At 35.3% G+C, this 12,705-nt stretch overlaps 1 long non-coding RNA gene across 1 annotated transcript; it reads left to right on the forward strand.

Moving 5' to 3' along the window:
• The first annotated feature begins 225 nt into the window (after window positions 1-225).
• On the forward strand, window positions 226-10,704 carry LOC146545758 (uncharacterized). The gene is made up of 2 exons (XR_014880976.1): window positions 226-700; window positions 4,027-10,704. It is a non-coding gene; the product is annotated as an uncharacterized LOC146545758 (long non-coding RNA).
• Window positions 10,705-12,705: the final 2,001 nt, after the last annotated feature.

Raw genomic sequence — 12,705 nt, forward strand, 5'->3', positions numbered from 1 at the left:
GAACTGCTGTGCAACAGCAGTTGTGAGAGGAGTGAATAAACGTGAGAGAAACAGCACTGCTGCCCTAAAGTCAATGCAGAAGGAAGGCAGATGTTCCATGCATGGAACAGAAGCTCCTTGCAGCCCAGGGAGGCCCATGGAGGAGCAGGCTTGTCTCCCTGCAGCCCATTGGCACTGCACAGAGGAGATCTCCATGTGCAGTCGTGCTCACAGGGCAGCAGTGGATGAGGGCTGAAGGAGGCACAGCCCATGGATAACCCTGCAGGAGCAGCCCCAAGCTGTAGCTGTAGTCCTTGGAGAGGATATCGTGGTGGGGCAGGAGGGCTAAGGGAGCTGTCACTTAGGAGGGCCTGTGTGGAACAGCTCTTGGAGGATGGGCTCTGTGGTACTGAGCAGTGCTTGGAGATCTGCAGCCTGCGGGAAGCCCACACAAGATCAGTTCTGGAAGGATGACATCCCCTGGGAAGGACCACATGCTGGAGCAGGGGTGTCATGGTTTTGTGGTTTTTTTTTTTTTGGTTTTCAGTATTCCACATCATAATATCATGTATTGCACTGGGAGTTAAAGTGTTAATGCTCCAATTCCATCCCGGTACCTATCCCTATACATTACGGAAGTCATGGGATCTGGCCCTTCCGGGTGGGGCAGTCTCTTACTGCCTTGCAGTGGGTGCTTTCCTAGCCGTTCCAAGCTTTTCAGGTTTGACTCGGTCTCAGGAACTCTCTTTCTCTCTTATTTTATTTGATTTATTAGTCTCAATTTCAATTAGATTGTATTATATTGTGTTATCTTGCATTCCAATATTTTAGTTAGTAAAATAAGTTTTCCTCCATAGATTGTTGTTTTTTTTTTTTTTTTCTTTCTTCCTTGAGCCCAGATCCTATCTCCCTATCCTTTTCCCTTTCCCTTCCCATTTTGTGGGGCCAGAGGGGGGGGGCAGGGGCCTATTGCCCTCCTGTCATGGGCATAGATTGATCTAGTTAATGCTGTGACAAGGGGAGAGAGTGACCTTAAAAGAGTGGCAGTCATGAAGCATTATGGACTGACCACAGGCTCCATTGCCCCTTTTTGTAATTCATTTAAGGGAGGGAGGTAGAAGAGGTTGGATGATGGTGAATATACGTTTTTAGTTTGCTATTCATTATCACTGCTCTAGTCTTTTAGCAATTGTTGATAAGTCATATAAATCTTCCTGTGCTGGGAAGAAAGGTCTCTAAGATTACTGATGTTAATGGATATTCCTGTGTTGATGTTTTACTTGTTTTGCGTTTTTCTTCCTTAGTGAAGAAAATAAGTTTCAAAGTTCTCAAGGTGGGAGGGAGGGGGGGTGCGGCAGAAATGAATTTAATAGCTGCACTTGAAGCTATAAAACTTGCTTTCTAAAAATGTCAAGAGTTGACCCACTCTCTCTAACTTTGATGCCTTTTGAAACCTGAAAGTATATTAAAGTTAAGTGTGGGGAATCAATTCTAATTCCATTTCCTTCATTCTGTGCCTTGACTGCCTTTTGAGAAATCCACAATTAAACCTGTAGCTACATGAAAAAGCTTTGCATGTAGAGAATACTAATAAGTGCATTTAGTTATTTGTTTGTTCAAATGGATCTCAGTAAAAGATAACAATGAAATTTGTCTGGCTAATTTCCTGTAAGAAAAGATAACAGTTTGTGTTAGTATTTAGTACATGACAAGAAGTTTACTCTATCTCAGATTTTCAGATAAAGTACCCACCAAATATTGGAGATCAGCAACATACAGAAGCAACAGTTGGTACCCAGGCAGCTGAAACAGTTCTGTAGACATTATGTTCAATCAATTGCATCTTAGCCTGATGCCTCCTCTGTATGTAAATTATATAGTAGATTGGGGAAAGGAGTTAAACCAGCACCATGCTATAATACTAAGTGTGGGAATACAAGAAAGACTATTCAGAGCAGCAGCTGTGAAGCAAGATAAAAAGCATGAGAAAGCAGGGCTGAGAACCAAGGACATCTCTAGAAGAGAAAAGTAAAAGAAATGGCTCATGGCTCTGATTGGATAACCATCTCTATGCATGGTTAAGGAGTGTTTGAGGAATGCCTTGTTGACATGTAAAGGTAGATGGGAAAGTTGCAAGGGTGGATGGGAAAGCTAAAAAGGGAAACTAGTGAATGTGTATGTAAATGAGAACTTGTTATAAATGATTTGGATCGTTCACATATGAGTCTCTGCTTTGTTGCCACAACTAAGTACAAATACCAACTACAAATAAAAATCTGGATCTTGAAACATTCTGATTTTGACAGGTTTAACATTATTTATTTTTTAAAATCTTTTATCTGAAAAAGAAAGAATTAGAAAAATAAAATCACTTTAAGGGTCATAATGAGATGGACCAATTTTGAACTTAAAGACACATGCCATTTTTTATTGCTCCAAATTTCTGAAGCAACACTTTGATGTTGTTCGGAGAATGAAGTTTGTTTCATATATTTGAGAAATCTCATAAAATATGAATGATAAAATTAAACAAAATATATGCAGTCTTCAGTTCATGGAATCAAAGTAGAGTCAGTCTATAGAAAATTGCATGAAATGCATACAGTATGGAAGCTGGAAGCTTAACACCAAACATTTTCACCATACAGATTTCTATAACTGAGGCAAAATAATTGCTTTATTATTACTTTATTTCATTTATATACATCACAGGTATCATGAAATAATTTCTCCTGTTTCAAGATGTGCCATTTTTTGTTATTAGCTAATTCCTCTTTGGGTTGAATCAGCAGTAAAATAATAAGCTAATTACGAGGAGATGACCTCAAACTTTAAAATTGTCACTTGTTTCTATCCATCAAGTATTTCCTTTATCATGGGAAAAGAAAATAAACAAGCTCCCTTCCCCCTCCCTCAAAAAAAGGGAAAAAATACAAAACAAACAAACAAACAAAAACAATGCCTAAATCCATATCGTTCATAAAATCCTTCAAATCCTTTAACTCCAGAGTTATTGATGTTTCTGTGTGATAATGAATAGGAGGAACAGAGACAGCTGAGGTCTACAGAGGTTAAAAGGCCTAGGGTCAGGCTTACCATCAGCCCTATCTGTGGGCCACTTCTCTTTTCTGGGAATTAGACATAAATGAGAATTACATTGTCATATTGTGCTAATAGCATGCTGACAATTTTTTTCTTCATCACTGTTATCCTGTTTAGATGCCACACCACCTCAGTCACCTTCCTGGGAGAAGACTGAGGCATATTGCTACTTTTGCTCCAAATTAGGTTTTTAGTTTGTAGTCCTTGTAGGACTGCAGTCCTTATGCTTTGCAACTCTAAGTTCAGTTTGGTGTCTGTGATTCAGAAGACAACCAATTCCCAGGGAGCAAGCAACTGTTGCAAAGCACAGGTATCTTTATTTAAAATGTAACTATGACAAAAGGAAACATATATTTTAAAAATAAACAACATAAACACTCAACTACCACCTCATTCCTATCTATTCATAAAGTCCATCAGAATCTCAAAATGAATGTGTGACCCTGATCCAGATTAGGAGAATATTCCTTTTTCTGACACAGTTTATGTCAGGCTTTCTAGGCTAGCAAAGATATTCCCTTCAGGAAGTAAAACATGAAAAAGAATACCAAATCATTGGCAATCGTTAGAAGTCCTGCAGAAAATATAGATCATATCAAAATATTGAAACTTCTTCTGACAGTCATTTGTGCTGTGTGTTTGCAGTGTTTAACTTGAAACGTCTATTGCAGATCTCTAAACCAAGGATGCAGTGAAAAGAAAAAGAGAAGGGAAGGGAAGGGGAAGGAAGAACTATTTACTGATCCTGTTAGTGATCCTATTAGTAATCAGTAAAGTAGCTGATTTTACCAAAGCTGCCAAACAGAAATGGAAGAAGGACAGTTACATCAGTGTTATGAACTTACTCATGCATTGTTAAAATGACGACCTCCTATCAGCCATCATCAATAACAAAAAAAAATTGTTGCCCATATCAGCCCCTACTATTTCACTTCTTTCTTTCAGGGAATAAGGAGTAAGTTGTCTGTAATCTCTGTAATGGTCAATACCTTGGAGAACTGTGTAAGTTACTTCACAACATTACATTTAATTCCCTCTGTGATAACCTATTTAAAAATCTAATCTAAATCCCTTTTAAGTTCAGTTGTCTGTATGGCCTTCATTCACCCTCTCTCTTTTTTGCCCTCGGAAAATGCAGCTAGGCTCCAATTGTTTAATGTTTGTGTAGATCATGTTTATAAGTTAAAGCACATAAATGCACAGTAGACTTTTAAACACTAGCCCTTGTAGACCTCAAATAACACTTTTTCTGGTTTGACATAACTTCTTTCACAGGAACTATCTATAGCCACTGTTTTGCTATTTTTCAACCTGTTCTGTATCTCTGCCCATGTCCTGCCCTGAATCCTTGCTTCATCTTGGAAATTAAGCAGGAACTTGTCATGTGGAATGTTACAAAAGGCTTTCTGAAAATCCAAATGTATCATGTCATGTGCTATGCCCTTAGCAACCTTGTCAGTACCCCTCTGAACAAATCCTCCCCAGCAAATGCATTAAAAAACAAAACAAAAAAAAAAAACAACAACAACAACAACAACAAAAAGAAAATGAATAAAGGCATAATTAATATTTCTTTACTTACAGACAGCTAACGCATTCTGCCTGAAAGCTACATTGCAAACACTCCACTCTGCATTTATCCTAAATATTCCCACTACCAACAGTGATGGCAACAATAGTAATAACAACAATAATAATAATAAAAATTCAGTACTAATTCAGTACTACTTATCTACTGACTTACAGAGTCTAATCTGCTTGATAAATCAAAAAAAAAAAAAAAAAAAAAGTCCTTTTTGCAAAGCTAGTCCAATCAAATACACATAAACATATCCAAATTTTTAATTGGCTGGCAACTTAGTAAGTGTCTGTAAAACATGGGTGCTCCTTAATCAGAAGACAAGAATGAGCTTGCTATTTGAAAACTAAAGCTCTGAAGCAATGAAGATGTCTTTCTTTTATTATCATGTCCCAACTCAGAATGAGCAGAGAGACAGTGTAGATAATGGACTTCATTCATGAATGGAAAAGGCTATTTCTGAGCAGTTATTGCATTGTTTATGCCAGCAAAAATTACATAACTTCCATTCTCTACACAAATTACATGTTTCTATGCTTCATTGAACTTTTTACATAGAACATAAATAGAGCATTTGCAATAGGTGGCACAAAGACTGCTAGCAGATCCAGTCTAAGCCTCATTATTAAAGCTGAGTGAAGCATTTGTCTTTCTTCAGGTTTTCAGCAAAGTCAACAGAATCTAAACTTCCCTTTATGCTTATTATTTTTATTTTTATTTCATATTTTCTGCTTCTAGCTTCCTCAGTTTTCTGATGAAATGAAAATGGAAATTTTCCAACCAACGCTGTTCTAATTGCTTAGGACACTGATCAGAGCTTAATGTGATCCAGTAAGTGTTGCCAGCCTGGGACAGGCAGAGGGCTTTATTTTCTGACTGCACAGCAGGTCTACCTACCAAGGAAAAGGTCACATAGATACACAGAGCCAAAACACAGCACAACAAAACTTGCCAGCTATATTGCTGTTGTGAACATGGGGAGGTCATGTGAAAAGAACTTCTATTTCTAAACCCAAGTGCTACTAAAGTGGTATCCATTCACCTCCACATGATGCTATAGATTTACCTTTCAAAAGCAGCTTTGATTTTTATTTCTTTTTTTACTGCCTGATTTGAGCCTGAAGTTCAAAGGAGCTAGCTACACTCCACTTATACAGCTGAATTGGACAATAACAATGAGTTTTACTCTTGAAAAGCTTGTTCAATGAATGTATAAAACTCCACTGAGGCTACACTTGAGTGAAAGAACATGCATTTTTCATACATAATTGTAACAATTGAGCTGAATTAATCCCGACCATGCTGCTTCTGTTAAAGGAAGGATGCTATTATTACCTGACATTGTAATTACTGCATGTAAGCAATCATTTACATGAAGAGAAGTCTACATAAAGAAACATTTCTACCCATGATATTGACCATATGTATAAACAGATTAAATTCGCTGTATTCTATTGTTTATCTCTCTTATAAACAGACAACATACATTTATTCTAAGTCTTTTTTCCAACATTTGATTCATATCAGATGCATATTTGTCAGTTTGATGAGCCTCTCTCTTTTCCCTTGTTGATAGTTAGACATGAAAATATTGCTGTTAAGTCCCATGGCTCTTTTTACAATTATTCCCTGAATAGCTAATACTCTTAGAACTCTTACAGCTGAAGCAGTTTGTAAAAAAGATTTCTGAAAGTAGCAGCAGAAGATGAATGCTATGAATTGTGTCTATCACATCTAAATCTTCTCTTTTTTTTTTTTTTGCGTGCTAATAAGAGATATTACTGCCAACAAAGAGCATGACTTTAATTCTTTCTCAAGTCAAAAACATCTATCTTTTTCTAGTATTCAGCTCAAAGAAACTGCATACTAAAGCACATAAATGACTCAGTAAAGTTGTTTTTATTATTATATTTTCCTTGCTTGGATGGAATGTGTGGCCATGTATTAGGTACAATGAATCATTCTCAGCTCTTTCGGTGTCTTCTTGAGAAATATTACTTTCATATCACTACAGTTCATTCACTAATGAGGTAAAAACAAAACAAAACAAAAAATCAAAAAAAAAAAGCATATTATTCTGACAATTTTATCTAAGGTTTGCAGATTTTATGTATTGAATGTATTAAAATAACTACTTGAAGAACAATGCTCCAGGAGTACATTTTGGTAACAAACATTTGTATGAGTCCTTTAGACACACAGAGACAAAATTCTTCCATTGGATGATAAACGCTAAGTTTGCTTTATTTCAGGTATGACTGTCACAATATGCGTACATATATATAAAAAAAAATATATACATTTAAACTCAGATATAGAAACTTTTCTGCGAAACCAAGAATGCCAGTGAGCCAAGTACCAAACCTTTAATTTTCTTTTATTGACCAACCGATTCCTGCTTTGTGGTTCTCCATTCCTCTATTCAAATTGTGGGTATTTTTTATTACCAACATGTAAGGACCAAGAAATCATACAAAATGAAAGTTAGAAATGCTTTATTAATGAGTTGATATAAAATACCCACTCAAATTATATATATTAAAATAAAAATGGAAATCTGTAAAGTCAGACTTTCAAAGGTAGCAAGTGCTGGTGACATTTTGCCTAATTGTATGACACAAATGATGGCTACTACACTTCCCTGCTACCAGCACTGGTTAATGGTGAGAGCAAGCCTGTATTCCCCAAAGGCAGACACTGAACCCACATATGTACTTATGCAAGCCACATAGAGCAATACATATAGAAGGGTGTAAACTCAGCACAAACAATTGCCTAATCTTGTCCTCTTCTCTAATATTTTCAGTATGAGGGTCTGTCAATGTTAAAAAATTTACACATACACACACATATAAACAGGTCTCCCCAGTACCTGTCTTGGACTCCTCTGATATGTCCAGTTGCCATTTTGAAGACCTTCTAGTCTCTCTACTAACCAGTCCAGATTTCTTTCTTTTCTGTGTTTTTTTTTTTTTTTTTTTTTTTTTGATGGTATGTTTTCTTGCTTTCTTTCAAAGATAGTTACATAGAAGGCTGAATTCCTTGCCTAGTACCAAAGGGAAGATATGCAAGTAGCAACAACATGTGACTGCTAAAGAGAGAGAAGATATATAAAGGCTTCAGAAGAAAGGATCATGAATTAAATATTAAGCCACAATAAAATATCAGAGATAAAGAAGACGCAACGTGAAGCTGAACTGACCAGATGGTTTGAAGATTGTATATAATCTTTATAGTTTTGCATTGATCATTGTGATTCATGGAAGCAAAGAAGGCCTTGGGTACAGTTACAAGGAATTGGTAACTGTAACAACCTCCACTAAAAAGTTTCGTTGCTGTTGTTGTCGTTGTTGTTTGTTTTGTTTTATTTTAAAATGAATCTGACAAAACAAAATTCTCAAAACCTGACCTTTATTTTTGAATGTTCACTTTTATTATAAACTGTTACAATTATTAATATACAAATAGCTTTAATTTTTACTTTCATCTTCATGTACTGCATTAAAGCCACAATTCCTTCTGTCTTGAAAGATGTTTTGACAAATGTACGTTATTTTATGCTGATTGTGAAATATTAACTTATTGCTAAAACATATAATTCAATTAAACAGAAAGTTTAAAAATAAATTTAAAATAATACTTTGTTTCACTGTATTTCTCACAAATTTTATTCTGGTTTGTGAATAAATTGTGTTAAGAAGTAGAAATGGTGGAATGGAACGGGAAAGAATAAATGGAAATAGATCCTGATTTGAATTACTCCCACCAGAAATAGCATTAAGTTCACTTCAACATTAACTTAAATACAACTAAATGAAAATGGGTTAAAAGAAAGACTAAATAAGTAAATGTGATATATATATATATATATATATATATCTTGGCCTCATCATCTTACTGCCTTCAAATTTTTACTATTAATAAAGCAGTAGTAGAGGCAATGAGTGAAGTTTCCTGCTCATTATCTACATTTGAACTAGATGTCTATGCTCCTATTATAATTAATAGAGACTCAGGGCAAGATTCAGATACATAAACATAAGTATATAGTGCCATCTTAGATGCCTATACACCTAAATGGAACTGGCAGGTTTGAGTCAAAACACATAGAAGATCTGCAGCATTCTCGAGATCAGCAGCTATAGTCTGGATATGATGCCTCATCTATCTTATAGTTCAGTGCCTGAAACTTGCCATACTGACTGCTGTTGTTACAGCTGCAGAGATATTCAGCAAATCCTGACCCCAGAAGCTGGCATGCAAGTTAGTTGCCAAAAACAGGTGTCTATTGTGATTTGAGGTACTCTGACGTATTAAAGACATCTAGGTTAACACCCATGACACAGGATCTACAGGAGCCCTATTACCTTAGCAAGTGACAGGTAGAAACCAAGCAATCATCTCAAAGAGATGCATATATTAATAGAAACATAGTAAGGCTCAAATATCTTATTCTTTTACTGTGATGTATAAGAAATATCAATGGTAAATAAATTTAACTGATTTAAAGTTGTGTGTATATACATACGGGTATGTGCATATAATGTAAAATTTATGTTACATAATAATTTTTCTCAGCATATAATCCCTTTTCTGCAACCTTAATTCATAGCTTTTTTATTTCATTTCATGAGAACTGAAAAGGAAAAGAGTTGCTTTATTACTAGTGTGGGCATAACTGTTCTGTCAACACAAATGCACTCTTCTGTGATATCCTCAAGTTAGGCTATCTGAGAGTCCTTTTCTTGGAAAGTTTATAACATAATTTCAATGTTGTTTTCCATCTCTCCTTCTACCTCTAATTATGGATTTAATTTCCAAATTGTGTTAGTATTTTAATTCAAGAAAATGAGCATTCTGTTATTATTTGAGTAAAACTAATGGGAGATAAACATTTGTAAACAAGATCCAGAAACTTTAAATTCCAAGTTCAGGCTTATGGTATTTTGTAATCCTTCTCTTACAAAAAGATTAAGATGTCTGTCCCCTGGGCTCTGGATTATGGGGAGAAGCCTAAAATTTATTTATACTGCCATTCTGGAACACAAAGCTCATATGTCAGTCTCCTTTAAGAATCTATTCTGATTTTCCTTCTCATATTAATAAAAAGTGGATGTAGCTACCTTATCTTTTTGAAAATTATTTTGTAGGAAAATCCCGTTCTTTTATATTTTATTGTTTCCTTTTCTAAATTATCTTCCCTCATCTGATACTTTCAGGTCTGTGAGATTTAAGGACTGTAATCTGAAATACATTTATGTTCTCTAAAGGAGGGAGAGGATACAGAATACCAGGAGCAATTCACAAAAGCAGAGCTAAATTACATTTGTCTGAAAAGTGCATATCTCCACATAAATGCAGTAACACTCAAATAACAGATACCAAGCCCATAGAGGTAAGGTGCAGAAGGATTTTTTAGCAAAATTGCCAGTACTTCTATGAACATTATCAGGATATTTCATTCAAAATTTGACCTTGTGCACATTATCAGTAATTTTGTGTGTTTACTGAAACGTTATGTTTCACGTTTCTACGTTCTTTAGAGATATAATTGTGTAGCTACTGTTAGAAAATGTAGAAGCTGTAGGCCTCAAAATACATCCATTTAGTTTGAATGGCAAGTGTCTTAACCTCTGAATACTTATTTTCTGTCAAAATAATGGATTAATTTCTGAATTGCATGGGGAAGAGGATATTTTTCACCAACTGGACAACTCTCTTACAAACAAAATAATTCTGCACTGATAATTTACATGCTGCAAGATGAAACTAGAAATCCATCACTCTGAGAATAGGTTAAATTTGTACAAATTGAATTTCACTTGAAAGATCATTCTGCTAGAGGTGGAGAAATGTTGTGCAGTTTCTATTTTCTGGCATTCTTTTGCTTCTTTTTGTTTCTGTTTTTGTTTTTTTGTATTTTTCTTCTCTCTGAGTACAATCTTGTACACAAACTATATATATATATATATATTGATTCTAGCTATTTCCATGCAAATTATACTTTTTCTGGATTCATTAAATGCTCTTTGCTGAAACCGTAACTGAACTGTCTTGTCTCAAATTACCTATGCAGAATATTGAAAGGGTCAAAACAGTGCAGCATTCTACTGTAGTTCACAGAATAGAAAAGCATTCCAATTGCTCTGGTTTCTTGTTCTTGCAATAAGAGAGAGTAACAAGAAAATAAAATGGCTGAAAATGGTTTTGTTCCCATGTGTCAAATACAGTAATTAGAATAAGAAATGCTACAAATTAACCCATTCTCATTACAGTCACTATATTATAATTTCATGTTCCTCTTTCTGATGCTGTACTCTTGCTAAGCACATTTACATCTCATCAGTGAACACAAGAAGCAGATCTGCTGGCAGTGAATGCTTGATTCACTCCAATTTACGTCTTCTTTTCAGCTGGGGAATCCATTGTGTGTGCTAATAGCAGGTTTCCCATTTGAAATGACTGCAGATCTCTTCACATTTGGATACACTGCAAGCATTTTTGTTTTTTTTTTAATCTGTCACGTAATTGTTGCATTACACTATGTGCAAGCAGAAGAAAGCAAATTTTCAACATTAAAAGGAAAACAAAGAGCAATGCTATTCTTTGTTTTCTGTAATGTGTGGGGGAATGACAAGAACCATTTTCTCTTAAGATGAGAAATGGATATAGCTGCTATCTTTGTGATAACCTGCATTAAAAACAAAACAAAAAAAAAAAAACAAAACAAAAAAAAAACAAAACTGAGTAATAATTTCATCATCTACCCTACTTTTGCAAGCCTGATTATCTTAAAAACAATGAGGTGAACAAATGCTTCCTCTCACAGGGTATTTAAGTTTCCATGTTCTTATTACATGACTAAACTGAGAGCATTCCTGGAGTGTTCATCCCATCAACTTCTCACAATTCTTTTTTGTAATATTTCTCATGCTAATGAAATGCTGTACAAGCAACAATTGAATTGCATTGTTGGTCTTATATTATTGAAAATTATGAAGTTGATTTCTCCAAACACAGTACAGAGGAAGAGCTGTGTATGAAAGTGTTTTATTTCTTGTCTCGTATCTGGTCTGACAGCTAGAAAAAGAGCCACATACTGAAATTTATGGAAGTTTTACTGATGTTAATAAGATAAGATTTCATCCAAAGTATTTTGTCCCGGTAGATAGCAGTGCTATACTCATTGCCCTTCTAAGATCTTGGAGACTGACATAGGAGATGCATGATCAGTGACTCAAAACATGGGGTTATTTTACCTGTCCTTAATCATTAGTGCTTGGATTCACGTAATTTAACTGTAAACATTCCCAACACAGATGTTGACATTTGGGGCAGGATTCAGTTGCCCTAACATAGCAGTCTAGTGTCAGTTGAGGTTTTCTGGGATGATAATGCCACCTAGTACAGGCCACTTAGATATATCCCATAGAACGTATATGTATCCCATAGAATCATAAAATAATATAATGACTTGGGTTGGAAGGAACTGTAAAGTTAATTTATAAGGAGAAGTGTGGCATGCAAGCACATCTTTGGTGAAAATGCATGGTTAATGGTGGTGACTATGTTGAAAAACAGTTTGTGGAAGAGAATTTTCTCTAATAATTTTATTTTACTCTTTGAATCTGTTGTAGTTTCCATGGAAATTAATAGGAGGCATTATTTTTTATTCCAACTATGTAAAATATAAGCTTTCACTGACACTTGTTTGAATTGTATTTTATCACATCTAATGATCAGTTGTGGTTAACAGCATGTACTGGTCTTCCCAGTCGAAGATGGCTGCTGTTAGAGAGAGTTGAGAGCAGAGATGCAGTGATGACCAGAGTACTGAAACACTTCTGCCACAAAGACAGGCTGAGAGAGTTAGGGTTGTTCAGATTCTAAACAGAAGGCTTTGAGAACTCATAAGTAGCCTTCCAATACCGGAGCACGTTTCACACATTCAAACCTTCTCAGTCATACAAGTATAAAATATGCCTTAATAATACACACTTAAATGCAGTCTATTTTCAGGACCTTAACAAAATGGTTTTTTGAGA

Source organism: Meleagris gallopavo, chromosome 1, assembly GCF_905368555.1.
Source record: "Meleagris gallopavo chromosome 1, MGAL_WU_HG_1.1, whole genome shotgun sequence".
Lineage (NCBI taxonomy): Eukaryota > Metazoa > Chordata > Aves > Galliformes > Phasianidae > Meleagris > Meleagris gallopavo.